This window comes from Lissotriton vulgaris, chromosome 11 (assembly GCF_964263255.1).
Source record: "Lissotriton vulgaris chromosome 11, aLisVul1.2, whole genome shotgun sequence".
In the NCBI taxonomy this organism is placed as follows: domain Eukaryota; kingdom Metazoa; phylum Chordata; class Amphibia; order Caudata; family Salamandridae; genus Lissotriton; species Lissotriton vulgaris.
This window is the reverse complement of record NC_141699.1, coordinates 551817401-551836503: the sequence shown is the minus strand read 5'-3', so window position 1 is coordinate 551836503 and position 19103 is coordinate 551817401.

Genomic DNA, 19103 nt, shown 5'->3' with positions numbered 1-19103 from the left:
AAGGAAATCACCCCCTCAGCATCATACATGTGGAAAAGTGCCCTGCAGCCCCTGTCCCTCCAGTGCGAGAAGGCCCCTCGCTCCATACCTGGTGTGAAATCTGGATTATCGACGATCGGTGTGAATGGCGAGGGAAACGAGGTGAGATCAAACGCGCGATAGGTAGCGTCCCACACTCTCAGCGGCACACGCGTGATATAAGAAGCATAGAGATTCGTGGGGCGGTGTGGCCTGCGAAGGAATGGAATTTCTTGTAAGGGGCGCCCGGCGACCGCCTGGTCCTGGAAGAGCCAGTGTTTGTCGGACTCCCACCTACTCCACTCCACCAAGTATCGCAGTTGTGTTGCTTGGAAGTATTTGCGGAGATCAGGGATACCTAGCCCCCCGGCTTCCGGTGCTAAGGTTGTGAGTGCGCGGCGCATTCGGGGCTTACGGCCCTGCCACACAAAGCGGGACACCTCAGTTTGCATCTGGTGAATCCAGCCCTTGGGGGGCTGCAGAGGTAGCGCCCGGAACAAGTACAAGATTTGGGGCAGAATGGTCATTTTGACCGCCGCAACCCTACCAAGCATGGAGATCATCCCTTTGTTCCATCTCCCAAGCTCTTCCCTCACCCTCACACCCACCGCTTCATAGTTGATTGAGACCATGGCCTGCAACGTTGGTGCCAACGCAATCCCCAGGTATTGTACCTGATCTCTCGACCAACGTAGGGGAAAGAGCCTTTGCAGGTCGCTTCTCACCGCCGATGACAGGGATATGTCCAAGGCCGTGGACTTTTCAACATTCATTCGAAAGCCCGCCACATTCTCGAAAGCCTTAAGTTCAGCCATACATGCAGGAAGGGCCTGCCTCGGATTCTCCAACGCAAAAAGTACATCGTCCGCGTAAAGGCTTATTGCATGGGTGAAACCGCCTATCCGCACTCCAGTCACCGCCCTATTCTGCCGAACCCGTTGGGCAAAGGGCTCCATATAGAGCGCGAAGAGAAGGGGGGAGAGAGGGCAGCCCTGTCTTGTTCCGCGCTCGATACCAAACCGTCGGGAACCACAGCCGTTCACTCGCACGGTCGCAGAGGGGAATTTATAGCAGTTAAACACCATGGTCCGGAATTTCTCCCCCATTCCAAACCGTGCCATCACCCGCTCGAGGTAGGGCCAGTGCACCCGGTCAAACGCTTTCTCAGCGTCAACTGAGAGTAACATCCTCTCTCCTGGAATACGTGAAGCTTTTTCTAGGACGTGTGTAAGTCTCTTAGTGTTGTCTACAGTTTGGCGTCCGGGCACAAAGCCAGCTTGATCTGGTTCAATCAGGCCGGGAAGGTACTGTGCCAGTCTTGTCGCTAGGATCCCCGTGTAGATTTTCAAATCCACGTTTAATAAGGAGATCGGTCTATGCGAGCCGCATTGTTTCCTGTCTTTCCCCGGTTTAGGAATCACCGATACCGTTGCCTGTAAGAGGGCAGGAGGGATGGCTCCCGGGTCAGAAAAGGAGTTAAACAGTTTGGTCAAGACCGGAGCCAGCGTCGCGCTGAACGTTTTATAGAAGAGGGCGGTGTAACCGTCCGGGCCTGGGGCTTTCCCTAACTTGAGTTTAGAGATCGCCGCTATCACCTCCTCAATCCTAATGTCTCTCTCAAGATAGCTCGCTTGTTCGGGGGTCAGGGATGATAGGGCCACCGAATCAAGGTAATCATCCGGGTCGTCCATGCGCGTGGTCTCCGCCGCATACAGGTCAGCGTAAAATCGGCGGAAGGTCTCAGCAATTTCTTCGTCGCCTGAAATCCCCTGTCCCGCGCTCCCCGCCAGTTCTTTCACTTGGCGATTCTGATGCGCTACTCTCAGTTTGGCTGCCAGGAGGCGGCCACAGCGATCTCCGCCTGTGTAATAGGCGTGTTTGAGGCGTAGTGCGGCATATTCAGCCCTATCTAAGTCCAAAGAGGACAAGAGTTTCCTAGCCACTTTCAACTGTTTCCAGACTCTCGGAGCCCCAGTGCGACGGTGTACGTGCTCCAGCTCCCTGACCTTCTGAGTGAGTTCCTCTCGTTTCATTTTCCTCTCGCGATTGTCCGCCGCGGATATTGCTATGAACTCCCCCCGTATTACCGCCTTAAGGGCCCCCCATTGAGTTGGTAGTGAAGTGTCAGCGTTAGAGTTGTGTAGCTGGAAGTCCTTCACCGAGTCCGTAATACTCTGCACCACCGCTTTTTTATGTAGGAGTGTGTCTCGGAGGCGCCAGACTCCCCTCCGGGCAGAGCCCTGCGGCAGAAGGAAGGTCCCCGAGACTGGTGCATGGTCCGAGAGAGAAATGACACCCATTTCTGAGGCAGTGGCCAAGTTACGGACCGGTCCAGAGACCAGTAGGTGATCTAGCCTAGCGTATGTCTTATGTGCGTGTGAGTAATAGGAAAAGTCCCTGTCGGTGGGGTGGAGCTCGCGCCAGAGGTCGTGTAGGTCGGAATCAAGTAACTGCGCCTTAACTGCTAGTGAGAGTTCTCCAGTCTGCGGGCGTCGCTGCATTGATCTATCTGTGGAAGAGTCAAAGACCAGGTTAATGTCCCCTCCCAGTATGACGTGTGTATCTGGTGACGCCGTGATATCCTCCAACGCCTTGCGCAAAAATCTATCTTGTTGTTCGTTTGGGCCATAAATCGTGCCAACCGTGAATACCAGGGTTCCCAGTTTAAATCTATAGACCAAGAGCCTCCCCTTTTGTTCTGCAAATTTGTGTAGGACTTCCCCCTTGAATGTTTTGGACAAAAGAATGGCCACCCCGGCCGTTTTAGTGGTGTTGGAGGAAAAGAACTGCGTAGGGAAATGGCGGGACCTTAACCTGTGACAATCACTAGCCAATAAGTGGGTTTCCTGAAGCAAACAGATGTCTGCCTGGGAGTGCTCCAGTAGTGACAGTACCGCCCTCCTCTTTGTGGGATTGTTCAGACCCTTAACATTCAGGGTGACTAATTTTAATTCTGCCATGGATAGTCGGGACTACTGTGGCTATGTGTGCAACGTAGAATGCGCGGCATCCCGATGACCACCCAGTGAACATGTGCGACTAGACCGTCCCTCGTAGTTACAGTATAAGCACTGGACAGGGTAGCCCCAAACTCTCCCCATTCAACATTCCCCTTCCCCAACTCCCAACAGTCTCCCCCCTCACTGTCCCTCAACTCACATTGAAACTCCTGACCCGACATTCTCCCCCCCTTCATTCTCTCAACCCCTATCCCCACCCCCCAACTCTGTCCCAATCCAAACCCCCAACAGTTACTGAAAGTAGTCCCGGGCAAGTCTCGAAAGACTAGCCCACGGTGTGTTACCTTGGTGGACGTCCAGCCACTCGTGTCAGCGCCATCGCTCCCTCCCTCTCACCCCAAGCCAGCCGTATCAGTGATGCTGAGATGAACTCCCCCCGGAGCTTCATTAAGCAGTCAATGCCACCTCCTCTGCACTCCCCAATTCCTCAGAGGCCGTCCGGATAGCGTTCTCCATTCCTGCCCGGATAGTGGGTGAGCCTGGCCTGCGAGACCCCCCACGTGTTCTCCTCCGTGCGACTCTCTGCCATCCCCCGTCGGTCGCACGTCGTCTCCGCGGTGTGGAGGACTCCTCCTCCTCCGTGGTGATGCCCAGCACCTCGCAAGCATCCTGCAAGGATCGCAACTGATGTGTCTCCCCATGCCACTTGAAGATAATTCTGAATGGGTGACCCCATGAGTAGGGCGTTTCATGTTGTCTGAGGAAGTCAGTCACTATCTTGAAGGCTTTGTGTTTTTGAAGCGTAATCGCCGAGAGATCTTGATAAAGTGCCACAGGGTGATCCCGAAAGGTGAGGGATCGCCCCTTCCGCGCCTCTGACATTATTCTTTCCTTTAGCGGGAAGTCTGGGAGGAATGCCAAAATGTCCGGTGGAGGGCCATTTGTCCGTCTGGGGGGTCCCACCCTGTGAGCTCTGTCGATCCTGATGGGGAAATCAGGCCCTTCCCCCAGCACGGTCCGGAAGAGGTCCTGCAGGTACTTAACTATGTCCGGGTTCTCTTCAGACGATGGTACTCCCCGGACCCTTATGTTGTTCCTTCGTGACCTATTCTCTAAGTCCTCGTTATGCAATTGGAGGTCTAGATGTTGTTCCCTGAGAGTCAACACTTCCTGCTGTAGTAGAGTGATTTCCTCGTCCTGTCTTTGTGTGGAGCTCTCAACTGTGGCCACTCGGTCGCCCAGGCCGTCCACCTCCCTGCGCAGTTCTCGCACCTCACCTGCCACTTCCTGTTTCAGGGCTTGGAAGTCCTCTCTTAGTGTGCCAAAGAGAGATTCAAGAAATGATCTGGTGACCGGGGGCTCCGCCGTCGCGCCAGAATGTGAACTCCCAGCTGCCCCCGATGGGGAGGGCGCTTTGTCGCCTTTACTTTGTGATCTGCTGAGCAGCTCCGGCAGCGTACCTCCGGTCCGCTTGCTACCTTTTTGACCGGCCATGGCGCAGGCGTACCACAGGTGCGTGCGTCGTACTCCGCCTCGGTCCCCCCTGGAACGGAGCTTTTACAGATCCCTGTCCCCAGTCCGGGGTGAGAGCCGGATCACGTCTTCTCCAGAGGCTGTCGATGAGTCAGTGTGCTCTCACATCCACAGCCCGAGGCTGGGCCTTCCCTTCTTCCAAGCAGTGCAGGTACCCGGCTTGGCACCACTAGGGCGGCCAGCTGCTTCTAGTCTCAAATGCAGAGGCGTTCTCCAGACCCGGACCACGGCGGCTTCCCCGCGTCCCAGCAGGGCCCACCCAGGCCGGCCACTTTGCTGTAGCCTGCGCCGGTTCCTCCATGGGTCTCCACTTGTCCCCTCGAGCTAATGAGAGCCAGGCACCCCCTGTAGACGTTCGTGCGGCAGCACCGCAGCGCGGGGCAGCGTTAATGTCCCCTGTTCACTGTTCCGATGCGTTCGTGGCAAGGGGGGGTGGCATCTGGGAGGCGTCCTGCACCCTGGCCCCTGCCTCAGTCCAACTCGCATGCAGCCTGGTGCCCTGCTACCCTGCCAAGGGGGCTGTGCTGTGTTGGGGCTGCACTGGACGCTACCGGTGCCAGAAGCAGTGGGCTCAGCGTCAGGACAGAGTCAGAGGGACCCCTGGTGCCCGCTGGAACACTAGTGGCCCGCAGCCCCCCGGGCGGCCGCCGCCGATCGTCAGCCAGGCCCACAGTAGGCCCCAAAGCCGGCCGCTTGCGTAGTCTGGAGCCTGGACAATCCGGCTGCCCAGAGTGCAGTGGATTCCACACTTCGGCGGCCGGGCCCTTCGCCTCAGGTTCCCCCTCTCACCTTCGCTCAGTGTCCGGGCCCGCTCCCGGGGATTTGCTGCTCTGCTCAACGTCGCTCCTCGATCACTCGGGGAGACACCTTCCGCCCGCCCGGGAGAGAGCTCCGAACCAGCTCACCGCCATCTTGGTCCTCGGGGGGCGGGGAAGAAGCTTTGCGGGCGTCACCGGTGCCGGGTGTCCGCAGCCGGTTCCCGGACCTCTCCGCACCGTTCCCCGCTGTTTCTTCAGGCTAGCCGGTCCCCAGCGACCTCCGCAGTTCCTCCGGTCTCCGCCTCCTCAAGGGTAAAAGCCGCGCCGGCTCCCGGCCACGCTGATCTGACGCCAGGCGCTCCGGCATCCGCCAGTAAAGGCGCCTCCGTGCCTTTTCGGTGCGTTCGAGAGCACACCGTTTCCCCCGCTCCTGCAGCTGTACTTTGTGGCTCCGGGGGGGAGAAAGTAGCTGTAAATAAGGCTTGGGGCCTCAGAGGGGATCAGGAGCTCCGGAGCGCACGTCCTCCTACCCCGCCATCCTGGCCACGCCCCCTGAAGCATGCTTTAGATGTAAATTTTACTTGTCCAATTTTGTTCATCTTTTGGAGTAAGATATTTCAATGGTTATAGGCGAATTTGCAGACTCCATTGACTCCAATCCTGTGGGAGCCCTTTTTGGAATATTCAGTTACGTCTAAATGAATTGCATTTACGTATATTATTTGTTGTAAAAGGATATTTATTTACCCTATAGCGAAATGATGGACATTCCATTTTTTATGGCTTGCTATTGTTGCTAAAGATGCATTGTATCTTGTTTTATTTCATTTTTATACCTGCTCGTAAAAAATAAAGATTTTTTTAAATAGGAGGTATGTTTGGGTTTGATTCCATTCTTACTTAAGAAGTCCTGCATTTCTTAAAATGTAAATTGCGGACCATAATCACTTCCATTATCATTTAACAATGTTATGGGGACTTCATCTCTTGGAAAAACTTTCTGTATAAATGTTATGACTGAATGTGAATCGATTTTGGAACAAAACTCCAACTTTGTCTGTTTGGAAAACATACACCATTAATCTAAATCAATTTTTTGTGCACCTCTAAAGTCCAAAATGGGACCAAGAATATCAATACTAAGTCCCTCTTAAGGCTCCATGGGACATTCCATGTATACAAGTGGTGGCCTAAGAGTCATTTGGGATTTATCCTCATTAGCACACTCTCTTACAAACCTTTCCACCTCTAAATCAATTCCAGGCCACCAGTGTTGAGTCTTAGAGATGTCTGTGGGATTAGGGCTATTTGAATACACCCATACTTACCTCTGTTAGCCACATACCTGACCGGGTGCATTTACGGGAGTAATTAGCAAGCAGGCGGCCAGTATTTAAGAACCTGCCTGCTTGATGTCTGTACTTGGATTTGCTTCTGATTCTAGTCACCGGAAGGTCTACGCCACCGGTGCTCCTGGGACGCTCTTGGTGTCTTGGATCCTCACCCTGCAGCGGATTCGTGCCTTGGGATTTTGGGCACAGAATTCAATCGGACCCTTGCTGGGACATTCCTTATACCTTCCTCCCTCTTTCTTTTTTCATGATTTTGCTTATGTATTGAGCTTTGCCAGTTCTAGGGAAAGTACAGGTGAAGTAACACAGCTGCTTTCCCATCTTTCCTTCTCATAGTTTCCTGTATATTTTTTAACTTGTCCACATCGTTATGGGGAAGTTTGGGTACTTTCACAGGAGTAGCCCAAAGCCTAAGTTGATGGGCTCTCCCCTTTCTTAAACTCACATAGTGTTTTTTTTTTGGCTCACTTTGTCTTTTTCCCCCCTTTGTTCTTTTTTGCCTCGGAGTAGGTGTTACTTTTGGGTTCAGAGAGATTGGACCTTTCTAAAGAATGAATGCCTTTTTTCCTTTTGGATTTCCTGCACAGCTTCCTATTTTTTGACTAACGAGTTCGAATCGATCTATCTCGAGTATTTCCCTCTCAAGGACACACGACTATCAGGAAGGGGAAATAAGAACGCTGAACCGGCAATGATGTGCACCTGATCATGTATGTTTGCTATTTTTGTGTATAATGCCCTGCTAAATCATATTTCTTCTTTTCTCTGTTCTAAAGGCAAATTGCTCCCTCCTTACGTTTCACCATTGGTCGAGTAGAGAGAGAAGGAAGCTCTGCCTGATCTTTGTTTTTCTTTTCCCTGTTTTTCCCCAACTTCTCCCAGCGCCTTGGTTAGCTGTCACCCTTACATATGTGTACGGGTGGCAGCAGCCGCAGCGTGGATAGAGGATTGGGATATTCTTCGCTCTTTCAGTGTTGGTCAAATATTAGAGTGGTGATGGAACAGAAAACCAAGCCCACAAATTTGAACACTGCCTGAGCTAAGATGGATCAGGAGGGCGTGAAACCAGTGTCAGTAGATGATGGGGGTAGGGAGTGGTTCCCTCAATGCAGGAGTTAATGACTCTCATTACTACCCTACAGACTGAGGTACAGGATTTGAGGCAGAAGAATCATGGGTTACATCAGGAATTGAACCCCTTTAGAGCCAGAGAACATCCCTAGGGGAAGGGGTTGGGTCTTTCTTCCAAAGTGCAGGGACCAATTGTACAACCCGCTACCTTTCAGTTTGACAGGACTGCTAGTCAGGGGGCTAGTGGGGGTACACCTGTAGCCATTACTGTTACCACCCCGGTTCCGGTTCCCTTGGCTGTTCCAGAAAGGTTTTCTGGGGATTGTAATAAATTTGGCGTGTTTATGAACCAGTGGCATTTGCACTTTATGTGCCACCCCACTGCCTTTCCAGATGACTCAGCTAAGGTTTGGTTTTATCATTTCCTATTTAGCTGATACAGCAGCTATGTGGGCTGTTCCTCTGGTAGAGGGTGATGACTCTGTACTGTATAATTTTCCAGCATTTAAAGAGCAGATGCATTGTTTATTTGCAAAGCATGCCTTTATGCAGGCTAGTGATGCAGAATTGCTCAAACGGAGACAAGGGAAACAGGATCTGTTAACATACATTTCTTCCTTTAACCGTCTTGTTTCAGAAACACACTGGCCTCTTTGAAAAAGAACTTCAATATTGTATCAGGGGTTGTGTGAAGAGTTAAAGGATGTAGTATCCCAGGTTGGTAATCCTCCAGAAGATTGCACAGAAGTGATCGATTTGGTAGTTAAGCTGAACCATTGGTTGTCTGAAGAGAGGAATCGGTTTCAGGCATCTCGTGTGGTAGTGGTTAGAGAGGAGTTAAAGGAAAATGTGGAGTCTAAACCATTGCTTGAACCTATGCAGAATGGTGGGGTAAGGGGTCCTTTGACAAGCAAGGAGAAGGGAAGACGGCGAGCAAAAAATGTGTACTTGTATTGTGGGAAGAGCAGGCATTATGCTTGCGAATGTCCAGTGAAACCTTCTAGTTTTCCTACAAGTAAAGAAGTGGCTTGTGTTGGAAAAAATGTTGGTGGGTTATCTCCTGAAGAATTGTTCCTAGCAACTTGTATGTCATCCCAGGAGCAGTCTAAAGGGTCCCACGCCACTTTACTGTTACAGTGTGCTTGGTGCTTTACAGTGTGCTTGGTGCTGTCTAACAGCAGTAGTTCTACTATGTCTGTGTTACTTGATTCCTGTGCTACTTGGAATTTTATGTCACGCCTGCCAATTCCCGTCTAGTACCAAAGATGGCCGCTTCGCATCGCGCATGTGCGAGGAGGTCAGGCAACAGTAAAAGCCTGACTTCCCCTTAGTGTGGTGCTTCGCGCTCTAGTGTACGACTCTCCGTCGCGTCAGTTCAGCATCGCCGCGTCACCCTCTTTCTGTCCTCGGCGTCTTTCCTGCACTTCGGAAAATTCCCCGTGTTTCCGTGCTGCTGAGGCTTTAAAAAGTATCCCCTGTCGGCTCCTGGTTTCTTCAGGAGTTGCTTTCTTGCTTGTAAGATTCTCCGAGCCGCCTGCTGCTTTACCCCTCAGGGCAGCCTCGGAGACTCCATCCCTTTTTGAGTTCCCTGTTTACTTGGTGCTGGCTGACTTCTCCATCGCTCCGTGGGCTGGCCGGACTGTTTGCTGCTGGGTTCCGCTCACCTGCCGGACCTACTGTTCCGCCGGTCGGCCGGACCTTAGGGGTGCGTTTCTGCAATTCTATCAGGAGGCTTGATGGTAGTTGCAATCTGCACTATATTATTTTGTGTTTGGCCCCTTATTTCATTTGCCCTCCTTGGATTTCATTGACTTCCTGGCTCCAGACATCCTTCTCAGCAGCACCGCCTTGAAGAACTGGTAAAGGCGATTTGTGCACTCTTTTATGTTACCTCTGCATGGTGTAATTTTTAGTAAGAATTCATTGTGGGTGTATGTTTCAGAACCTACCGGTTAATTAGAGAATCCAGGAATACACAGAACTACGCCTACTGCAGATTGCCAAATAGGGTGAGATCTTGTTTTAGGCCTTAGTAACATACAGTATAGCCTTGAGTAGTTCACACATACTTACATCTCTTTTCTTTACCTGTTCCGAATAGTGATAGTTCCGATCCTGTTTCTTGGAGATTCCTGTGAGGAGATTTATTAACCTGTGTTCTGAGCACTTGCAAGAAAATCTTAGGTAAATCTATCAAAAGAATAGCCGGTTTTGTGTTGTTTTTTTCCTCACCTCCCCCTTACTTTCCTTGTTTTGTTTCCTCCTTTCCCTCCATCTCACCATTGTGCTCTAGAGTTCGATAGACGCAATAGGTGTAGGAGGGAGGGGTTGGGCTTGTCTTCAGTTCCGGGACACTCCTGCAGAGACCACACTTGGATCCTTACATTTTATGGACATTCGGGTAGCTGATACAAATGAATGTTCCGTGTGTGTATAAAGAACAGCCTGAACCGGTAAGAGCAATTGATGGGACAGAACTATCCTCTGGGTCAATATTCCGGCAAACAGAACCTCTGTTGTTACTATGTGACAATGAGCACTCTGAAGCTATTCCTTTTGACCTTATAGATGCTCCTTCTTTGAGGGTCATACTCGGAGTGCCTTGGCTGCAGATACACAACCCTAAGATCGATTGAGTGAGGAGGACTGTTACGTTAGACTCTGAACATTGCTTACAAAATTGTTATCAGGTAGCGACATATTGGTTTGTGCCTTTAACCTGTGCAGTGGGCACTTGTGGAGACCATAGTGATATCCCTTTATCCTATGTGGAATTCAGTGATGTTTTTGATAAGATGCAAGATAGTGTGTTGCCTCCACACAGGCCTTTTGATTGTTGTATTGATTTGATGCCTGGTGCTACATTGCCATGTAGTCGCGTATATGCATTGTCTGAAACAGAGGAGCGGCACTTGCGGGTGTATCTTGATGAAATGCTGGCATCTGGTTTTATACGGTCATCTTCTTCACCAGTGTCCTTTTCCATCTTTTCCATCCCTAAGAAAGAAGGAGATCTTCGTGCTTGTGTGGATTATAGTGCGCTCAATAAAGTGACAATTAAAAACAAATATCCACTCCCTTTGATACCAGTTTTACTGGATCAGTTAAGGCATGCAGCCGTTTTTACGAAACTCGTTTTAAGGGGCGCTTGCCATCTCATTCGTGTCCGTGAGGGGGACGAATGGAAAACCGCGTTTCGTATGAAATTTTGTTTATTTGAGTATTGTATTATGCCTTTTGATTTATGTAACGCCGCTGCTGCTTTTCAGTTTTTCATTAATGAAGTTTTGCTGGAGTATCTGGATGTGAGTGTGATTGTCTATATTGACTATATTTTGATTTTCACCAAGACGACCGAGGAGCATGAACACCATGTATCACAAGTTCAGTGTGCCCTGTGTAGAGTTTTGGGGTTTTCTTATTTCCTGTGATGGCATTAAGATGGACACTCAAAAAATTGAGGCAATTGTTACTTGACCTTCTCCTACTTCTGTGAAGGACATTCAGGTTCTTTTAGGGGTTGCTAATTTCTAAAGGTGTTTTATCTCCCATTTTTCGGATATTAAATCGCTTATGACAGCCCTTTTGAGCAAAGGAGTACCTTTTCTTTGGTCTTCTACAGCTCAATCCGCTTTTAAACAGTTAATAGTCAAGTGTACCGCTGCTCCTGTTCTCATGCATTCGGATCCGGACTTGCCTTTTTTGTAGAGGCTGATGCTTCCCAATATGCTGTAGGAGGGGTATTGTCCCAAAGGGATGTTGATACGGGTCTTATGCACTCTATTGCGTTCTATTCTAAAAAGTTACTACCAGCTGAGCAAAATTATACAGTCGCCGAAAGGCAGTTGTTGGCTATTAAGTTGTCTTTTGTGGAGTGGCGTCATCATTTATGGGGGGGGGCATGACATCCCATTACGATCTACACAGATCATAAAAATCTGGAGTTCTTCCGCTCTGCAAGGGCTTTAACTCAGAGACAGATGAGATGGGTGTTGTTTTTTAATTAATATGATTTTACCATCACATATACACATGCTGCACAACAAGTTAAATCAGATGTGCTGTCTCATATTCATATGGGTCCCTGTGATGAGGTGTCGGTTTCTGATGTTAGGCCTATGATCTCAGCGGATAAGATAGTGGGGTGTGTCTCAATGGATGAATTTCTGGTATTAGTAAAGGAGGAGGTGGGAAACCTTGGATTTGACTCCATGTTTGACTAATCCATTGTTTAAGCTGCAGGATGGGTTGTTATACCATGATTTACGGCTATTTATACCACCTGAGTTGAGGACGCAATTGCTTACATGGTGTTATTCCTCTTCTCTAGTCGGACATCCAGGGATGAATAAGTCCAAGGAGTGCTGTTTGTGGTGGGATACTGTAGGACATGATGTTCAGGTGTTTGTGGCATCCTGTCCTGTTTGTGCTGTTAGTAAATCTTCACACACACACCCTTCTGGGTTATTGCACCCTTTACCCATGCCTCCTACCCCTTGGCATACTATCAGTATGGATTTTGTTACGGATCTTCCTTTGGAAGCGGGGTATACTACCGTATTGGTGGTGGTAGATTTGTTTACCAAAACATCACATTTTATCCCTTTACCTAAGGTGCCTATAGCTATAGAATTTGCTGTTTTTTTTATAGTACAGGTGTTGAGGTTGCATGGTTTGCCCACTGCTATTGTGTCTGATAGGGGAGCACAGTTTATATCCCATTTTTGGACAGAGTGGTGCTCATCGCTAAAGATGGAGTTGCGGTTGTCCTCTGCCTACCATCCACAGAAGGATGGGCAAATGGAACGAACAAATCAGACGATGGAGCAGTATATACAATGTCTCCTGTCCTCCTTAACAGGAAGTTGGATAACAGCACTCCACTTGGCTGATTTTGCATACAATAACAGCATTCATTCAGCTCTAGTTATGACCCCTTTTTTTTGTTCGATGGGGTTTCATCCTAAGGTGCAGAGCAGGAATATCGACAGGGAAATATCGCGGGTCAAAAATATTGCCGCAGAAATATCAACCACAAAAATATAGATGACAAGAATATCGACTGTGACAGGTAAGTAATATTGATTACAAAAATATTGTTGTAATAAATATCGTTTACAAAAATATAGTTTACTAAAATATCGATTTTTTAATAATGTTATGTATTTTAGTGTTTTCAATAAGAATTGTTTGTCATTTTATTATATGTTTTAGAATTTTTCTACTTATTCATTTATTTTAAGTTTAATTTTGCGTTATTAGTTCCGTAGCGGGTTGTGGGTTTATAGGGGAATAGTGTGGGAAGTAATTTAATTATGTAAAAGTAATTTATTAATTAATGTGTTTATTTGGTAATTAATTATAGTTTAATAATTAGTTAATGAATTTCAATTAGTTAATTAATATTTACGTATGTTAATTGTTTAAGTTATTTTAGTTGTGTGTTGTGGTGTTTATATATGTAAAGGTGTGAAGGGTGGTAATGAATTTTTTTATTGAATAATTATTAAATAGTTTAAAATTATTTTCTATTAATTGTTTAGTAATTAATTGTTTAATTAATAAATACAAAATTAATTTTAAATAATTCATTAGTAATTATTCATTATAATTGTGTAATTACTTTTAGGTGTGTGTTGTGGTGTATATATGTGTAAATGGTGTGAAAGCTGGTAAGTAATTAATTGTTTAATTAATAAATAATAAAATATTAATTTTAAATAATTAGTTAGTAATTATTAATTGTAATTGTGTAATTAATTTTAGGTATTTGTTGTGGATTTTATAGTGCTACATATTTTTTTTTATCTTTGTTAATAATAATATATTTATATATTAATTATGTTAAAATTAGAAATTACATTTATTGAAAATGTTGATATTTTTATTTTTCATTGTTTTGGGATCCTGCCCTTTTCCTACTGTTGCACTCACTGGAGTGGGAATAGTAAATTTTACCCCTACGCTATCCAACGCTTTTCCTACTGTTGCACTCACTGGAGTGGGAATAGTCATTTTTACCCCTCCGCTATCCTGCGCTTTCCCTACTGTTTCACTCATTGGAGTGGGAATAGTAATTTTTACCCCTACGCTATCCAGCGCTTTCCCTACTGTTGAACCCACTGGAGTGGGAATAGTAAATTTTACCCCTACGCTATCCAGCGCTTTCCTTACTGTTGCACTCACTGGAGTGGGAATAGTAATTTTTACCCCTATGTTAACCAGCTCTTTCCCTACTGTTGCACTCTCTGGAGTGGGAATAGGAAATTTTACCCCTACGCTATCCAGCGCTTTCCCTACTGTTGCACTAACTGGAGCGGGAATAGTACATTTTACCTCTACACTATCCAGCGCTTTCCCTACTGTTGCACTCACTGGAGTGGGAGTAGTAAATTTTACCCCTACGCTATCCAGCACTTTCCCTACTGTTGCACTCCCTTGAGTAGGAATAGTAATTTTTAAACTCCTGCTATTTAATGTTTTAACTATTAATGTTTTTATTGTGTTATTGAATGTATGTATTTTTTAAATAGTTTAATGTGTTTTATTAAATATTTGTATTTATTTTTAATTATTTATTTATGTTTTTATTTTATTTTGATATAATTAATAAAGTTGATAAATTAAATAAAGATAATAGTTAATAAAATGTATTTAAGTAAATATGTATATGTACACTTTTTTGTGTTTATATTAATTAAATTAATTTAATTTGTTGAAAATAATAATATTTATGGGGCTTGACCACCGACGGGCATGGCTGCTTGAGCTCGGAGCTCCGCGCCTACCTCGCCGGATTTATCCTGTCGTAATACCTGGAGTGCGGCGCCCGGGTCCTGGAGGGGCTCCCTAAGCTGTAGGGACGCCGTTGCGCTGACCGGAGGGGGCCGGCGAAGCCCGCTACCGCCGCCGGAGCGACAACTGTCGGGGGCCTGCTGTCGGACGACCGGCCATCTTGGTGGGGCCTGGTCCCAGCACTTCATCAGGAGGCGGAGCAGCCATCTTGCGGCCGGACCGGACAACGGGGCTGCTGCCTGTCGCTGCGGGGATCGCCCTCCTTGGTGGCGGACTCGGATGGCTGTGGGGCCCTTCATTGTGGCCCTGTGACGTCGGGGAGAGCGCTTTACGACATTTGCTCCGGCTGGGCCTTGGGGCTAGGACTGCATGCCCCACTGGTTGATTCCAGTGCCCTATATTGAGCGGGGGCCCTAAATGGTGGTCATGGGTCGAGCCTGAGCAGGAGGCTCCTCACTATCTGCGGATTCACCCACCATTGGGGCTTCAAGGCTGGGCCCTGACTGTCTGACGGCCTGCTCGGCGACCGGGTGGCGGACGGCGGCGGCGCTTCGCCATGGGCGTCCCCGGACCCTGCCTCATCTGCAAACTGGGACCCCACGTTTGGGTCTGTGAGGGACACCTCGGTGGAGGCGATAGCCCTGCTGCCTGGTGCTGGGCAGCGACGTGTGGAGCGCGACCCGGCTGGGGCCACGCAGGAGCGGCCTGGAGTTGCGGAGCGGCCCTGGATTATGGTCGCCTGAGGAACTGGTGACACCCCCTTGGGACTGTGTGGAGTGACGGCGGCTGCCCCGCGATAACGGTAATCTAACATTTTGCGCCTGGAGGCACCATCGGGGGAGACGGAAGCGGGGGACCGCGCCTCGCACCTGTGATACCCAACTGTCCCAGGGGCGGCCTAGTGGAGAGGCGGATGCACAGGCTTGTGACTCTGACCTGGTGTGGAGCAGGGATCTGACCTCGTGCTTCTCTTGTTGCCACGGATAAGTGTGCATTGTGTGACCACCGCTTGATCGGCATTGAGAAGTGCAAGGGCCCTGTGGGACCATGGGGAAGCCGAAGGCAACAAAGGTGGTGCCACCTCCCGATCCCGTAGAGGTGATGGAGGTGGGCCAGGATCAGGAATCTGCTGGAGCGCAGGCGCCAGGACTACAACAGCAACAGCTGGAGCAGATCCTACAAGCTATCACAGCCACGAGAGAGGCGTTGCATCACAACATCGCGCAGGTGTCCACGAGCGTGGGCCTGCTGAGGGCGGATCATGGCAAGCTGGCCGACAGAGTTAAGGCCACGGAATTGACTTTGGAGATACTGGAGCCAGCACACAAGGTGACTGAAGCAGCGGTGGGGGACCTGCTGCGCAGGGTGCAACACCTGGAGAAGAGGGCGGAGGATGCTGAAGGCCGCAACAGGCGGGACAACGTCCGGATGGTGGGCCTGCCTGAAAAAATCGAGGGGAATGATATGGTCGCCTACCTGGAGACCTGGCTGCGTGAGGTGGTGGCCCCTGAGGGTCTGTTGCAGTTTTACACTCTGGAGCGAGCCCACCGAGTGCCTGCCCGTCCGCCAGCAGTCGGCCGCCCTCCCTGACCTGTGGTGGCACGGCTGTTGCATTTTAAAGACGGGTCTTTAACGGGTGGATAATGCATCTGTGTCCATTTATCCTGACTATTCATATGATGTCCAGCGCAGTCGCTCCACTTTCTTGGCGGTCAAGAAGGCCCTTCGCGAGGAGGGCATACGGTACTCTCTCCTTTTCCCTGCACGACTGAAACTACTGGTGGATGGTAAAACATACTTTTTTGACTCTCCTGGGGATGCTTGGGGTTGGCTGGAAACATATAGGGCTGGCAGGGATGGCGATGAGGCGACGGAGAAGGCAGTGGAGAAGACGGCGGAGACCAGCCCGAAGCCTCGTAGAAGGCGGCGGCCTAAGGGTCGCATGGCATCCACCCGAACGCCATCACAATCACAGATGGAACTTGACCGCCGGGCGGCCCTCCAGGCTTTTTCCGCCATTTCGGGGGCAGTGGACGTAGAGCCTGTGGTGGAATCAGGCTCCCAGCAGGGGTCAGAGGACCTAGTAACTGAGGGTTCTGATGTGGACGGTCGGGCCCTGCCGCATGTCACGCCAAGAACTGCTGATGGCCTCATGGACGAGTGACTCTTATCTACCCAGCTTGTGTACAGTAAGGGGGTGTTAACCTGGCTTTGGATTGCCCTGTTGGAATGAGAGCCGGGGGGGACTGTCATCGGGATGGGTGAATATTCCTATTGTTTTTTTTGTTTTAAGAGGGGATGGCCGCTGTCGGAGTTTGCTGGGGAGTCCCTCCGGGGCGGGGTGCTGAGGACCTAGGGGATTTCTATTGGAGGCTGAGCGCTGATAGTGTAGGGTGTTATTACCGCCTAGCCCGTTCAGGTGCAGAGACACCCCCCCATACTCAAGCTAGGTGTGAGACTCTGGTAGTTGCCATAGAATTCCCGCTCTTGGGACCAAGTTTGGATGGGTAACTGCAGTTTAGCGCCTGTTCTGGGGAAGGGAAAGAGGGGGGTTGGTTGGGGATGTTTGGGGTATTGGGGTGTTGCCAGTGTGCCATCTTGGGAGAGGGAGAAGTTGTGCCTTGATGTACTCCACTATGGGGACCCGCCTTGAATTGAAATGCATTTCCTGGAACGTACGAGGGCTGAACTCCATGAGGAAACGATATAAGGTGCATGCATATCTAGTGCGCAGGGGGATGCAGGTAGCTTTTCTGCAGGAGACCCATATTGTTCAATCTGAAGGCCGGGCGCTGCAGCGTAGATGGTGGGGTCAATTGTTTTATACTACATATTCCCCGTACGCGCGAGGTGCATTGATTTGGGTACGTGCGGGTGTGCCTTTCCAGCCTTTGACCATGGTGATTGACCCAGAGGGGAGGTTTGTAGCAGTGCAGGGGCGTATGGATGGAAGGCAGGTGGCCCTGTGCAGCGTGCATGCTCCGAATGTGGAACAGCCAGCCTTTTTCTCGCGCCTGGCGACCCTCCTGACTGGTACGGTGTTTCTGGGGGGCGATTTCAATTCGGTCGCTGATGTGGGCTTGGATCGCTCCCATCCTCCACTGGCCCAGTCGCCAGTACATAGGATAGCGAAGGTGCGGCGGGACTGGCAGAGCACATGGGGCCTGGTGGACACGTGGCGGTCCCATTACCCAACGGTTAGGGATTACTCGTTCTACTCCGTACCGCATGATTTACATGTGCGAATAGATGGTATCCTGTGCTCACCGGAAGCCCAGGGCATGGTCTATCACAGTGAGTATCTGGCACGGACGCTATCGGATCACAACCCTTGCCTAATCGCAGTGCGGTGGACGTGGCAGCGCCAGGCGATCCCCACGTGGCGGTTGAACCCCATGGCCTTGAAAGACCCTGTTTTTAGTGCTGAGGTTAACAATAGCATAAAACATTATTTCGCTGAAAATGTAGGTACGACATCTAGTAGAGCCCATGAGTGGGACGCGTTTAAAGTGGTGATGAGAGGGGTGTGCATCTCGGCCACGGCGGGAGCCGGCAAGACGTTGCTGCGGGATATCATGCGGGAGGAAGACCGGCTGCATTGCGCTGAAAGGGCAAGCCACACTGATGCGGCGGGCCGGACAGCAGTGTTGGAGGCGCGTGAGGCGGTGGCCACTCAGGTGGAGCGCCTGCGTTGTCTTGACTACAAGGAGTATCTGGTGAGGGCCCATGCAGGAGAAGTGTGGCTCAATGATTAGAGCGGCAGACCCTGATGCAGAGGTCTAGCCCGGGACCAGGGTTCAATTCCCCGCCTCAGTGGGTCTTGGGCTCAAAAATTCCACGGACCTGATAATTCTCGCCTCGGTGCCTATTCCAATCATGGAGTCCCACTCTGCAACTCTGGGCAATAGCTTGCTTAATCTCCACAACGGCCCCCACAACGCTAAGGATGCCTGGCCTCCACCTTGGGGGTGCCCAGGAGTGGACACCTCACAGGGAAAGCCAGGATGGGTTCCACAGCGGTATTCGTACAATCGCCTTGAGACCCTTGCGGGTGAGTAGTGCGCTATACAAGTATCAATTTACTTACTTACTTTACATGCAGAAAGGGACAAAGTGGGTTCTTTATTAGCATGGCTAGCGAATCCGGCGGCCCAGGGCACTCCGATTCTGTCCTTGAGCACGGCTACTGGGGACCTTGTGTATTCGCCGAGGGAGATCAATGATCAGTTCTTTAGCTACTACACTTCGCTCTATCGAAGCGCGATCCCGGACCTACCGGGGGAGACCCGGGACTTCCTCTTAGGGGCCCAGCTCCCACGATTAGATCCAGATCAGGGAGACAAGTTGGGGGAAGCTATTTCCCTGGGTGAAATTCGAACTGCGATCAAGCACATGGCGCGGCCGTAGACACCGGGGGCTGATGGTCTCCCAGTGGAGTTTTAAGCAAAATATGTGGATCTCCTAGCGCCAAGACTGTTCTTGGTATATAGGGAAGCTTGGGATCTGGGAAGACTGCCTGCATCTGCCAGAGAGGCGATTATAATACCGTTGTTGAAAAAGGACAGAGATGTCAGCTCGCGCTCAGCGTACCGTCCGCTCTCTATGCTTACGGTGGA